We start from the raw sequence: 13,678 nt of genomic DNA, 5'->3' as shown, positions 1-13,678 counted from the left end.
TGTGGCCTCAAGTGGAATGGACACCGAGATGCTCTGACTCGATGTAAGGCCGGATATTCCTGCAGTGAATTGAATGCAGGCTCGTCTTGCATCTCCCAAGACGAAGGGATGTCTGAATCCCCCGTGGAGACCACAGAGAAAGACCTACTTCTCCGCCTCATCGCGACCGGAGGCCTCACATCCTTTGAAAACTCGAGAGGTCCGCGCAGAACAATGCTTCCAAAGGAGACGATGCCTGACTCCTCTTGAAAATGGATAGGAGTCCCAGGATCCCTGTGGCACGTGGAAAGGGACCCTGGGTCTCCCGCCTCACGTGGAGACCCGTCCCAATTGCCATGCCAAGACTCGAGGAGAATCCCGAGGTGTCCCTCGCACCTAGGCAGGAGTCCTGACGTCGCTGAACAAACACGTGTCTGGAAGGTCCCTTGCTGTCGTAACTAGAGAATATACACCAGGTTCCGGCCACAACTCGACAAAAACCATGAGACTTCCCCCTCGCAGCGAGATGAGGCCCGATTTCCCTACACTGCGTGCAGAGCAATTCCGTGTTCCACATCAAACTTGAAAGGAGCCTTGATTTCCTTGATGGCACTCCAGAGAAAACCCAAGATCACTGTCTCAAGTCTAGAGGGATCCTGAGGTCACTGGAGCAACACAAAAGGGCTCCATGGACCCCAAATCAACTCGAGATGAGAGCTTAGTCCCTGGCTTCGACTGAAGAGGAATACCAACTTTCCACAAGCACCTCAAGAGGCTTCTCTCAGCTACAGGTATGTGAGAGGGACCCTGAGTTTGTGGCCTCAAGTGGAATGGACACCGAGTTGCTCTGACTCGAAGTAAGGCCGGATATCCCTGCAGTGAATTGTATGCAGGCTCGTCTTGCATCTCCCAAGACGAAGGGATATCTGAATCCCCTGTGGAGACCACAGAGAAAGACCTAGTTCTTGGCCTCATCGCGACCGGAGGCCTCACATCCTTTGAAACTCGAGAGGTCCGCGGAGATCAATGCTTCCAAAGGAGACGATGCCTGACTCCTCTTGAAAATGGATACGAGTCCCAGGATCCCTGTGACACGTCGAAAGGGTCCCTGGGTCTCCTGCCTCACGTCGAGACGCGTCCCAATTGCCATGCCAAGACTAGGGGAGAATCCCGAGGTGTCCCTCGCACCTAGGCAGGAGTCCTGACGTTGCTGAACAAACACGTGTCTGGAAGGGCCCTCCCCGTCGTAACTCGAGAATATACCCCAGGTTCCGCCCGCAACTCGACAAAAACCATGAGACTTCCCCCTCCCCGCGAGATGAGGCCCGATTCCCCTGCACTGCGTGCAGAGCAATTCCGTGTTCCACATCAAACGTGAAAGGAGCCTTGATTTCCTTGATAGCACTCCAGAGAAAAGCCAAGATCACTGTCTCAAGTCTAGAGGGAACCTGAGGTCACTGCAGCAACACGAAAGGGCTCCGTGGACCCCAAATCAACTGGAGATGGGAGCTTAGTCCCTGGCTTCGACTCAAGAGGAATACCAACTTTCCACAAGCACCTCAAGAGGAGGCTTCTCTCAGCTACAGGTATGTGAGAGGGACCCTGAGTTTGTGGCCTCAAGTGGAATGGACACCGAGATGCTCTGACTCGAAGTAAGGCCAGATATCCCTGCAGTGAATTGAATGCAGGCTCGTCTTGCATCTCACAAGACGAAGGGATGTCTGAATCCCCTGTGGAGACCACAGAGAAAGACCTAGTTCTCCACCTCATCGCGACCGGAGGCGACACATTCTTTGAAAATTCGAGAGGTCCGCGGAGATCAATGCTTCCAAAGGAGACGATGCCTGACTCCTCTTGAAAATGGATAGGAGTCCCAGGATCCCTGTGGCACGTGGAAAGGGACGCTGGATCTCCCGACTCACGTGGAGACGCTTCCCAATTGCCATGCCAAGACTCGAGGAGAATACCGAGGTGTCCCTCGCACCTAAGCAGGAGTCCTGACGTCGCTGAACAAACACGTGTCTGGAAGGGCCCTCCCTGTCGTAACACGAGAATATACCCCAGGTTCTGGCCGCCACTCGAGAAAAACCATGAGACTTCCCCCTCGCCGTGAAATGAGGCCCGATTCCCCTGCACTGCGTGCCGAGCAATTCCGTGTTCCACATCAAACGTGAAAGGAGCCTTGATTTGCTTGATGGCACTCCAGAGAAAACCCAAGATCACTGTCTCAAGTCTAGAGGGATCTTGAGGTCACTGGAGCAACAGGAAAGGGCTCCGTGGACCCCAAATCAACTCGAGATGAGAGCTTAGTCCCTGGCTTCGACTCAAGAGGAATACCAACTTTCCACAAGAACCTCAAGAGGAGGCTTCTCTCAGCTGCAGGTATGTGACAGAGACCCTGATTTTGTGGCCTCAAGTGGAATGGACACCGAGATGCTCTGACTCGAAGTAAGGCCGGATATCCCTGCAGTGAATTGAATGCAGGCTCGTCTTGCATCTCCCAAGACGAAGGGATGTCTGAATCCCCTGTGGAGACCACAGAGAAAGACCTAGTTCTCCGCCTCATCGAGACCGGAGGCCTCACATCCTTTGAAAACTCGAGAGGTCCGCGGAGATCAATGCTTCCAAAGGAGACGATGCCTGACTCCTCTTGAAAATGGATAGGAGTCCCAGGATCCCTGTGGCACGTGGAAAGGGACCCTGGATCTCGGGCCTCACGTGGAGACGCTTCCCAATTTCCATGCCAAGATTCGAGGAGAATACCTAGTTGTCCCTCCCACGTAGGCAGGAGTCCTGACTTCGCTGAACAAACACGTGTCTGGAAGGGCCCTCCCCGTCGTAACTCGAGAATATACCCCAGGTTCCGGCCGCAACTCGAGAAAAACAATGGGACTTCCCCCTCGCAGCGAGATGAGGGCCGATTCCCCTACACTGCGTGTAGAGGAATTCCGTGTTCCAAATCAAACGTGAAAGGGCCTTGATTTCCTTGATGGCACTCCAGAGAAAACCCAAGATCACTGTCTCAAGTCTAGAGGGATCTTGGGGTTACTGGAGCAAGACGAAAGTGCTCCATGGACCCCAAATCAACTCGAGATGAGAGCTTCGTCGCTGGCTTCAAATCAAGAGGAATACCAACTTTCCACAAGCACCTCAGGAGGAGGCTTCTCTCAGCTACAGGTATGTGAGAGGTACCCTGAGTTTGTGGCCTCAAGTGGATTGGACACAGAGATGCTCGGACTCGAAGTAAGGCCGGATATCCCTGCAGTGAATTGAATGCAGGCTTGTCTTGTATCTCCCAAGAGGAAGGGATGTCTGAATCCCCTGTGGAGACCACAGAGAAAGACCTAGTTCTTAGCCTCATAGGAACCGGAGGCCTCACATCCTTTGCAATCTCGAGAGGTCGGCGGAGATCAATGCTTCCAAAGGAGACTATGCTTGACTCCTCTTGAAAATGGATAGGCGTCCCAGGATCCCTTTGGCACGTAGAAAGGGACCCTGGGTCTTCCGCCTCACGTGGAGACCCATCCCAATTGCAATGCCAAGGCTGGAGGAGAATCCCGAGGGGTCCCTCGCATCTAGGCAGGAGTGCTGACGTCGCTGAACAAACACGTGTCTGGAAGGGCCCTCTCCGTCGTAACTCGAGAATATACCCGAGGTTCCGGCCGCAACTCGCGAAACACCATGAGACTGCCCCCTCGCCGCCAGATGAGGCCCGATTCCCCTGCACTTCGTGCAGAGCACTTCCGTGTTCCACATCAAACGTCAAAGGAGCCTTGATTTCCTTGATGGCACTCCAGAGAAAACCCAAGATCACTGTCTCAAGTCTAGAGGGATCCTGAGGTCACTGGAGCAACACGAAAGGGCTCTGTGGACCCCAAATCAACTCGAGATGAGAGCTTAGACCCTGGCTTAGACTCAAGAGGAATACCAACTTTCCACAAGCACCTCAAGAGAGGCTTCTCTCAGCCACAGGTATGTGAGAAGGACCCTGAGTTTGTGGCCTCAAGTGGAATGGACACCGAGATGCTCTGACTCGAAGTAAGGCCGGATAGCCCTGCAGTGAATTGAATGCAGGCTCGTCTTGCATCTCCCAAGACGAAGGGATGTCTGAATCCAATGTGGAGACCACAGAGAAAGACCGAGTCCTCCGCCTCACCGCGACCAGAGGCCTCACATCCTTTGAAAACTCGAGAGGTCCGCGGAGATCAATGCTTCCAAAGGAGACGATGCCTGACTCCTCTTGAAAATGGATAGGAGTACCAGGATCCCTGTGGCAAATGGAAACGGGTCCTGGGTCTCCCGCCTCACGTGGAGACGCTTCCCAATTGCCATGCCAAGATTCGAGGAGAATACCGAGGTGTCCCTCGCACCTAAGCAGGAGTCCTGACGTCGCTGAACAAACACGTGTCTGGAAGGGCCCTCCCCGTCGTAACTCGGAAATATACCCCAGGTTCCGGACGCAACTCGAGAAAAACCATGAGACTTCCCCCTCGCCACGAGATGAAGCCGGATACCCCTGCACTGCAAGCAGAGCAATTCCGTGTTCCACATCAAACGTGAAAGGAGCCTTGATTTCCTTGATGGCACTCCAGAGAAAACCCAAGATCACTGTCTCAAGTCTAGAGGGAACCTGAGGTCACTGGAGCAACACGAAAGGGCTCCGTGGACCCCAAATCAACTGGAGATGAGAGCTTAGTCCCTGGCTTCGACTCAAGAGGAATACCAACTTTCCACAAGCACCTCAAGTGGAGGCTTCTCTCAGCTACAGGTATGTGAGAGGGACCCTGAGTTTGTGGCCTCAAGTGGAATGGACACCGAGATGCTCTGACTCGAAGTAAGGCCGGATATCCCTGCAATGAATTGAATGCAGGCTCCTCTTGCATCTCCCAAGACGAAGGGTTGTCTGAATCCCCTGTGGAGACCACAGAGAAAGACCTAGTCCTCCGCCTCAACGAGAACGGAGGCCTCACATCCTTTGAAAACTCGAGAGGTCCGCGGAGATCAATGCTTCCAAAGGAGACGATGCCTGACTCCTCTTCAAAATGGATAGGAGTCCCAGGATCCCTGTGGCACGTGGAAAGGGACCCTGGGTCTCCCGCCTCACGTGGAGACGCGTCCCAATTGCCATGCCAAGACTCGAGGAGAATCCCGAGGTGTCCCTCGCACCTAGGCAGGAGTCCTGACGTCGCTGAACAGACACGTGTCTGGAAGGGCCCTCCCCGTCGTAACTCGAGAATATACCCCAGGTTCCGGCCGGAACTCAAGAAAAACCATGAGACTTTCCCCTCGCCGCGAGATGAGGCCCGATTCCCCTGCACTGCGAGCAGAGCAATTCCGTGTTCCACATCAAACGTGAAAGGAGCCTTGATTTCCTTGATGGCACTCCAGAGAAAAGCCAAGATCACTGTCTCAAGTCTAGAGGGATCCTGAAGTCACTGGAACAACACGAAAGGGCTCCGTGGACCCCAAATCATCTCGAGATGAGAGCTTAGTCCCTGGCTTCGACTCAAGAGGAATACCAACTTTCCACAATCACCTCAAGAGGAGGCTTCTCTCAGCTACAGGTATGTGAGAGGACCCTGAGTTTGTGGCCTCAAGTGGAATGGACACCGAGATGCTCTGACTCGAAGTAAGGCCGGATATCCCTGCAGTGAATTGAATGCAGGCTCGTCTTGCATCTCCCAAGACGAAGGGATGTCTGAATCCCCTGTGGAGACCACAGAGAAAGACCTACTTCTCCGCCTCATCGCGACCGGAGGCCTCACATCCTTTGAAAACTCGAGAGGTCCACGCAGAACAATGCTTCCAAAGGAGACGATGCCTGACTGCTCTTGAAAATGGATTGGAGTCCCAGGATCCCTGTGGCACGTGGAAAGGGACACTTGGTCTCCCGCCTCACGTGGAGACGCGTCCCTATTGCCATGCCAAGACTCGAGGAGAATCCCGAGGTGTCCCTCGCACCTAGGCAGGAGTCCTGACGTCGCTGAACAAACACGTGTGTTGAAGGGCCCTCCCCGTGGTAACTCGTGAATATAAATCAGGTTCCAGCCGCAACTCGAGAAAAACCATGAGACTTCCCCCTCGCCGCGAGATGAGGCCAGATTCCCCTGCACTGCGTGCAGGGCAATTCCGTGTTCCACATCAAACGTGAAAGGAGCCTTGATTTCCTTGATGGCACTCCAGAGAAAACCCAAGATCACTGTCTCAAGACTAGAGGGATCCAGAGGTCACTGGATCAACACGAAAGGGCTCCGTGGACCCCAAATCAACTCGAGATGAGAGCTTAGTCCCTGGCTTCGACTCAAGAGGAATACCAACTTTCCACAAGAACCTCAAGAGGAGGCTTCTCTCAGCTACAGGTATGTGAGAGGGACCCTGAGTTTGTGGCCTCAAGTGGAATGGACACAGAGATGCTCTGACTCGAAGTAAGTCCGGATATCCCTGCAGTGAATTGAATGCAGGCTCATCTTGCATCTCCCAAGACGAAGGAATGTCTGAATCCCCTCTGCAGAACACAGAGAAAGACCTAGTCCTCCGCCTCAATGCGACCAGAGGCCTCACATCCTTTGAAAACTCGAGAGGTCCGCGGAGATCAATGCTTCCAAAGGAGACGATGCCTGACTCCTCTTGAAAATGGATAGGAGTCCCAGGATCCCTGTGGCACGTGGAAAGGGACCCTGGGTCTCCCGCCTCACGTGGAGACGCGTCCCCATTGCCATGCCAAGACTCGAGGAGAATCCCGAGGTGTCCCTCGCACCTAGGCAGGAGTCCTGACGTCGCTGAACAAACACGTGTCTGGAAGGGCCCTCCCCGTCGTAACTCGAGAATATACCCCAGGTTCCGGCCGCAACTTGTGAAAAACAATGAGACTTCCCCCTCGCTGCGAGATGAGGCCCGATTCCCCTGGGCTGCGGGCAGAGGAATTTCGTGTTCCACATCAAACGTGATAGGAGCCTTGATTTCCTTGATGGCACTCCAGAGAAAACCCAAGATCACTGTCTCAAGTCTAGAGGGCTCCTGAGGTCACTGGAGCAACACGAAAGGGCTCCGTGGACCCCAAATCAACTCGAGAAGAGAGCTTAGTACCTGGCTTCGACTCAAGAGGAATACCAACTTTCCACAAGCACCTCAAGAGGAGGCTTCTCTCAGCTACAGGTATGTGAGAGGGACGCTGAGTTTGTGGCCTCAAGTGGAATGGACACCGAGATGCTCTGACTCGAAGTAAGGCCGGATATCCCTGCAGTGAATTGAATGCAGGCTCATCTTGCATCTCCCAAGACGAAGGGATGTCTGAATCCCCTGTGGAGACCACAGAGAAAGACCTAGTCCTCTGCCTCATCGCGACCGGAGGCCTCACATCCTTTGAAAACTCGAGAGGTCTGCGGAGATCAATGCTTCCAAAGGAGACGATGCCTGACTCCTCTTGAAAATGGATAGGAGTCCCAGGATCCCTGTGGCACGTGGAAAGGGACACTGGGTCTCCCGCCTCACGTGAAGACGCGTCCAAATTGCCATGCCAAGACTCGAGGAGAATCCCGAGATGTCCCTCGCACCTAGGCCGGAGTCCTGACTTCGCTAAACAAACAAGTGTCTGGAAGGGCCCTCCCCGTCGTAACTCGAGAATATACCCCAGGTTCCGGCTGCAACTCGAGAAAAACCATGAGACTTCCCCCTCGCCGCGAGATGAGGCCCGATTCCCTTGCCCTGCGTGCAGAGCAATTCCGTTTCCACATCAAAAATGAAAGGAGCCGTGATTTCCTTGATGGCACTCCAGAGAAAACCCAAGATCACTGTCTCAAGTCTAGAGGGATCCTGAGGTCACTGGAGCAACACGAAAGGGCTCCGTGGACCCCAAATCAACTCGAGATGAGAGCTTATTCCCTGCCTTCAAATCGAGAGGAATACCAACTTTCCACAAGCACCTCAAGAGGAGGCTACTCTTAGCTAATGGTATGTGAGAGGGACCCTGAGTTTGTGGCCTCAAGTGGAATGGACACCGAGATGCTCTGACTCGAAGTAAGGCAAGATATCCCAGCAGTGAATTGAATGCAGGCTCGTCTTGCATCTCCCAAGACGAAGGGATGTCTGAATCCCCTGTGGAGACCACAGAGAAAGACCTAGTCCTCCGCCTCATCGCGACCGGAGGCCTCACATCGTTTGAAAACTCGAGAGGTCCGCGGAGATCAATACTTCCAAAGGAGACGATGCCTGACGCCTCTTGAAAATGGATAGGAGTCCCAGGATCCCTGTGGCACGTGGAAAGGGACCCTGGGTCTCCCGCCTCACGTGGAGACGCGTCCCAATTGCCATGCCAAGACTCGAGGAGAATCCCGAGGTGTCCCTCGCACCTAGGCAGGAGTCCTGACGTCGCTGAACAAACACGTGTCTGGAAGGGCCCTCCCCGTCGTAACTCGAGAATATACCCCAGGTTCCGGCCGCAACTCGAGAAAAACCATGAGACTTCCCCCTCTCCCCGAGATGAGGCCCAATTCCCCTGCACTGCGTGCAAGCAATTCCGTGTTCCACATCAAACGTGAAAGGAGCCTTGATTTCCTTGATGGCACTCCAGAGAAAACCCAAGATCACTGTCTCAAGTCTAGAGGGAACCTGAGGTCACTGGAGCAACACGAAAGGGCTCCGTGGACCCCAAATCAACTGGAGATGAGAGCTTAGTCCCTGGCTTCGACTCAAGAGGAATACCAACTTTCCACAAGCACCTCAAGTGGAGGCTTCTCTCAGCTACAGGTATGTGAGAGGGACCCTGAGTTTGTGGCCTCAAGTGGAATGGACACCGAGATGCTCTGACTCGAAGTAAGGCCGGATATCCCTGCAATGAATTGAATGCAGGCTCCTCTTGCATCTCCCAAGACGAAGGAATGTCTGAATCCCCTGTGGAGACCACAGAGAAAGACCTAGTCCTCCGCCTCAACGAGAACGGAGGCCTCACATCCTTTGAAAACTCGAGAGGTCCGCGGAGATCAATGCTTCCAAAGGAGACGATGCCTGACTCCTCTTCAAAATGGATAGGAGTCCCAGGATCCCTGTGGCACGTGGAAAGGGACCCTGGGTCTCCCGCCTCACGTGGAGACGCGTCCCAATTGCCATGCCAAGACTCGAGGAGAATCCCGAGGTGTCCCTCGCACCTAGGCAGGAGTCCTGACGTCGCTGAACAGACACGTGTCTGGAAGGGCCCTCCCCGTCGTAACTCGAGAATATACCCCAGGTTCCGGCCGGAACTCAAGAAAAACCATGAGACTTTCCCCTCGCCGCGAGATGAGGCCCGATTCCCCTGCACTGCGAGCAGAGCAATTCCGTGTTCCACATCAAACGTGAAAGGAGCCTTGATTTCCTTGATGGCACTCCAGAGAAAAGCCAAGATCACTGTCTCAAGTCTAGAGGGATCCTGAAGTCACTGGAACAACACGAAAGGGCTCCGTGGACCCCAAATCATCTCGAGATGAGAGCTTAGTCCCTGGCTTCGACTCAAGAGGAATACCAACTTTCCACAATCACCTCAAGAGGAGGCTTCTCTCAGCTACAGGTATGTGAGAGGACCCTGAGTTTGTGGCCTCAAGTGGAATGGACACCGAGATGCTCTGACTCGAAGTAAGGCCGGATATCCCTGCAGTGAATTGAATGCAGGCTCGTCTTGCATCTCCCAAGACGAAGGGATGTCTGAATCCCCTGTGGAGACCACAGAGAAAGACCTACTTCTCCGCCTCATCGCGACCGGAGGCCTCACATCCTTTGAAAACTCGAGAGGTCCGCGCAGAACAATGCTTCCAAAGGAGACGATGCCTGACTGCTCTTGAAAATGGATTGGAGTCCCAGGATCCCTGTGGCACGTGGAAAGGGACACTTGGTCTCCCGCCTCACGTGGAGACGCGTCCCTATTGCCATGCCAAGACTCGAGGAGAATCCCGAGGTGTCCCTCGCACCTAGGCAGGAGTCCTGACGTCGCTGAACAAACACGTGTGTTGAAGGGCCCTCCCCGTGGTAACTCGTGAATATAAATCAGGTTCCAGCCGCAACTCGAGAAAAACCATGAGACTTCCCCCTCGCCGCGAGATGAGGCCAGATTCCCCTGCACTGCGTGCAGGGCAATTCCGTGTTCCACATCAAACGTGAAAGGAGCCTTGATTTCCTTGATGGCACTCCAGAGAAAACCCAAGATCACTGTCTCAAGACTAGAGGGATCCAGAGGTCACTGGATCAACACGAAAGGGCTCCGTGGACCCCAAATCAACTCGAGATGAGAGCTTAGTCCCTGGCTTCGACTCAAGAGGAATACCAACTTTCCACAAGCACCTCAAGAGGAGGCTTCTCTCAGCTACAGGTATGTGAGAGGGACCCTGAGTTTGTGGCCGCAAGTGGAATGGACACAGAGATGCTCTGACTCGAAGTAAGTCCGGATATCCCTGCAGTGAATTGAATGCAGGCTCATCTTGCATCTCCCAAGACGAAGGAATGTCTGAATCCCCTGTGCAGAACACAGAGAAAGACCTAGTCCTCCGCCTCAATGCGACCAGAGGCCTCACATCCTTTGAAAACTCGAGAGGTCCGCGGAGATCAATGCTTCCAAAGGAGACGATGCCTGACTCCTCTTGAAAATGGATAGGAGTCCCAGGATCCCTGTGGCACGTGGAAAGGGACCCTGGGTCTCCCGCCTCACGTGGAGACGCGTCCCCATTGCCATGCCAAGACTCGAGGAGAATCCCGAGGTGTCCCTCGCACCTAGGCAGGAGTCCTGACGTCGCTGAACAAACACGTGTCTGGAAGGGCCCTCCCCGTCGTAACTCGAGAATATACCCCAGGTTCCGGCCGCAACTTGTGAAAAACAATGAGACTTCCCCCTCGCTGCGAGATGAGGCCCGATTCCCCTGGGCTGCGGGCAGAGGAATTTCGTGTTCCACATCAAACGTGATAGGAGCCTTGATTTCCTTGATGGCACTCCAGAGAAAACCCAAGATCACTGTCTCAAGTCTAGAGGGCTCCTGAGGTCACTGGAGCAACACGAAAGGGCTCCGTGGACCCCAAATCAACTCGAGAAGAGAGCTTAGTACCTGGCTTCGACTCAAGAGGAATACCAACTTTCCACAAGCACCTCAAGAGGAGGCTTCTCTCAGCTACAGGTATGTGAGAGGGACGCTGAGTTTGTGGCCTCAAGTGGAATGGACACCGAGATGCTCTGACTCGAAGTAAGGCCGGATATCCCTGCAGTGAATTGAATGCAGGCTCATCTTGCATCTCCCAAGACGAAGGGATGTCTGAATCCCCTGTGGAGACCACAGAGAAAGACCTAGTCCTCTGCCTCATCGCGACCGGAGGCCTCACATCCTTTGAAAACTCGAGAGGTCTGCGGAGATCAATGCTTCCAAAGGAGACGATGCCTGACTCCTCTTGAAAATGGATAGGAGTCCCAGGATCCCTGTGGCACGTGGAAAGGGACACTGGGTCTCCCGCCTCACGTGAAGACGCGTCCAAATTGCCATGCCAAGACTCGAGGAGAATCCCGAGATGTCCCTCGCACCTAGGCCGGAGTCCTGACTTCGCTAAACAAACAAGTGTCTGGAAGGGCCCTCCCCGTCGTAACTCGAGAATATACCCCAGGTTCCGGCTGCAACTCGAGAAAAACCATGAGACTTCCCCCTCGCCGCGAGATGAGGCCCGATTCCCTTGCCCTGCGTGCAGAGCAATTCCGTTTCCACATCAAAAATGAAAGGAGCCGTGATTTCCTTGATGGCACTCCAGAGAAAACCCAAGATCACTGTCTCAAGTCTAGAGGGATCCTGAGGTCACTGGAGCAACACGAAAGGGCTCCGTGGACCCCAAATCAACTCGAGATGAGAGCTTATTCCCTGCCTTCAAATCGAGAGGAATACCAACTTTCCACAAGCACCTCAAGAGGAGGCTACTCTTAGCTAATGGTATGTGAGAGGGACCCTGAGTTTGTGGCCTCAAGTGGAATGGACACCGAGATGCTCTGACTCGAAGTAAGGCAAGATATCCCAGCAGTGAATTGAATGCAGGCTCGTCTTGCATCTCCCAAGACGAAGGGATGTCTGAATCCCCTGTGGAGACCACAGAGAAAGACCTAGTCCTCCGCCTCATCGCGACCGGAGGCCTCACATCGTTTGAAAACTCGAGAGGTCCGCGGAGATCAATACTTCCAAAGGAGACGATGCCTGACGCCTCTTGAAAATGGATAGGAGTCCCAGGATCCCTGTGGCACGTGGAAAGGGACCCTGGGTCTCCCGCCTCACGTGGAGACGCGTCCCAATTGCCATGCCAAGACTCGAGGAGAATCCCGAGGTGTCCCTCGCACCTAGGCAGGAGTCCTGACGTCGCTGAACAAACACGTGTCTGGAAGGGCCCTCCCCGTCGTAACTCGAGAATATACCCCAGGTTCCGGCCGCAACTCGAGAAAAACCATGAGACTTCCCCCTCTCCCCGAGATGAGGCCCAATTCCCCTGCACTGCGTGCAAGCAATTCCGTGTTCCACATCAAACGTGAAAGGAGCCTTGATTTCCTTGATGGCACTCCAGAGAAAACCCAAGATCACTGTCTCAAGTCTAGATGGATCCTGAGGTCACTGGAGCAACACGAAAGGGCTCCGTGGACCCCAAATCAACTCGAGATGAGAGCTTAGTCCCTGGCTTCGACTCAAGAGGAATACCAACTTTCCCCAAGCACCTCAAGAGGAGGCTTCTCTCAGCTACAGGTATGTGAGAGGGCCCCTGAGTTTGTGACCTCAAGTGGAATGGACACAGAGATGCTCTGACTCAAAGTAAGGCCGGATATCCCTGCAGTGAATTGAATGCAGGCTCGTCTTGCATCTCCCAAGACGAAGGAATGTCTGAATCCCCTGTGCAGAACACAGAGAAAGACCTAATTCTCCGCATCCTCGCGAGCGGAGGCCTCACATCCTTTGAAAACTCGAGAGGTCTGCGGAGATCAAAGCTTCCAAAGGAGACGATGCCTGACTCCTCTTGAAAATGGATAGGAGTCCCAGGATCCCTGTGGCACGTGGAAAGGGACCCTGGGTCTCCTGCCTCACGTGGAGACGCGTCCCAATTGCCATGCCAAGACTCGAGGAGAATCCCGAGGTGTCTCTCGCACCTAGGCAGGAGTCCTCACGTCGCTGAACAAACACGTGTCTGGAAGGGCCCTCCCCGTCGTAACTCGAGAATATACCCCAGGTTCGGGCCGCAACTCGAGAAAAACCATGAGATTTCCCCCTCGCAGCGAGTTCAGGCCCGATTCCCTGCACTGCATGCAGAGCAATTCCGTGTTCTACATCAAACGTGAAAGGAGCCTTGATTTCCTTGATGGCACTCCAGAGAAAACCCAAGATCACTGTCTCAAGTCTAGAGGAATCCTGAGGTCACTGGACCAACACGAAAGGGCTCCGTGGACCCCAAATCAACTCGAGATGAGAGCTTAGTCCCTGGCTTCGACTCAAGAGGAATACCAACTTTCCACAAGCACCTCAAGAGGAGACTTCTCTCAGCTACAGGTATGTGAGAGGGACCCTGATTTTGTGGCCTCAAGTGGAATGGACACCGAGATGCTCTGACTCGAAGTAAGGCCGGATATCCCTGCAGTGAATTGAATGCAGGCTCGTCTTGCATCTCCCAAGACGAAGGGATGTCTGAATCCCCTGTGGAGACCACAGAGAAAGACCTAATTTTCCGCCTC

This window comes from Dama dama, chromosome 4 (assembly GCF_033118175.1).
Source record: "Dama dama isolate Ldn47 chromosome 4, ASM3311817v1, whole genome shotgun sequence".
Taxonomy (NCBI): domain Eukaryota; kingdom Metazoa; phylum Chordata; class Mammalia; order Artiodactyla; family Cervidae; genus Dama; species Dama dama.
The sequence above is the reverse complement of the archived record's forward strand: the minus strand, read 5'-3'. Positions refer to the sequence as shown.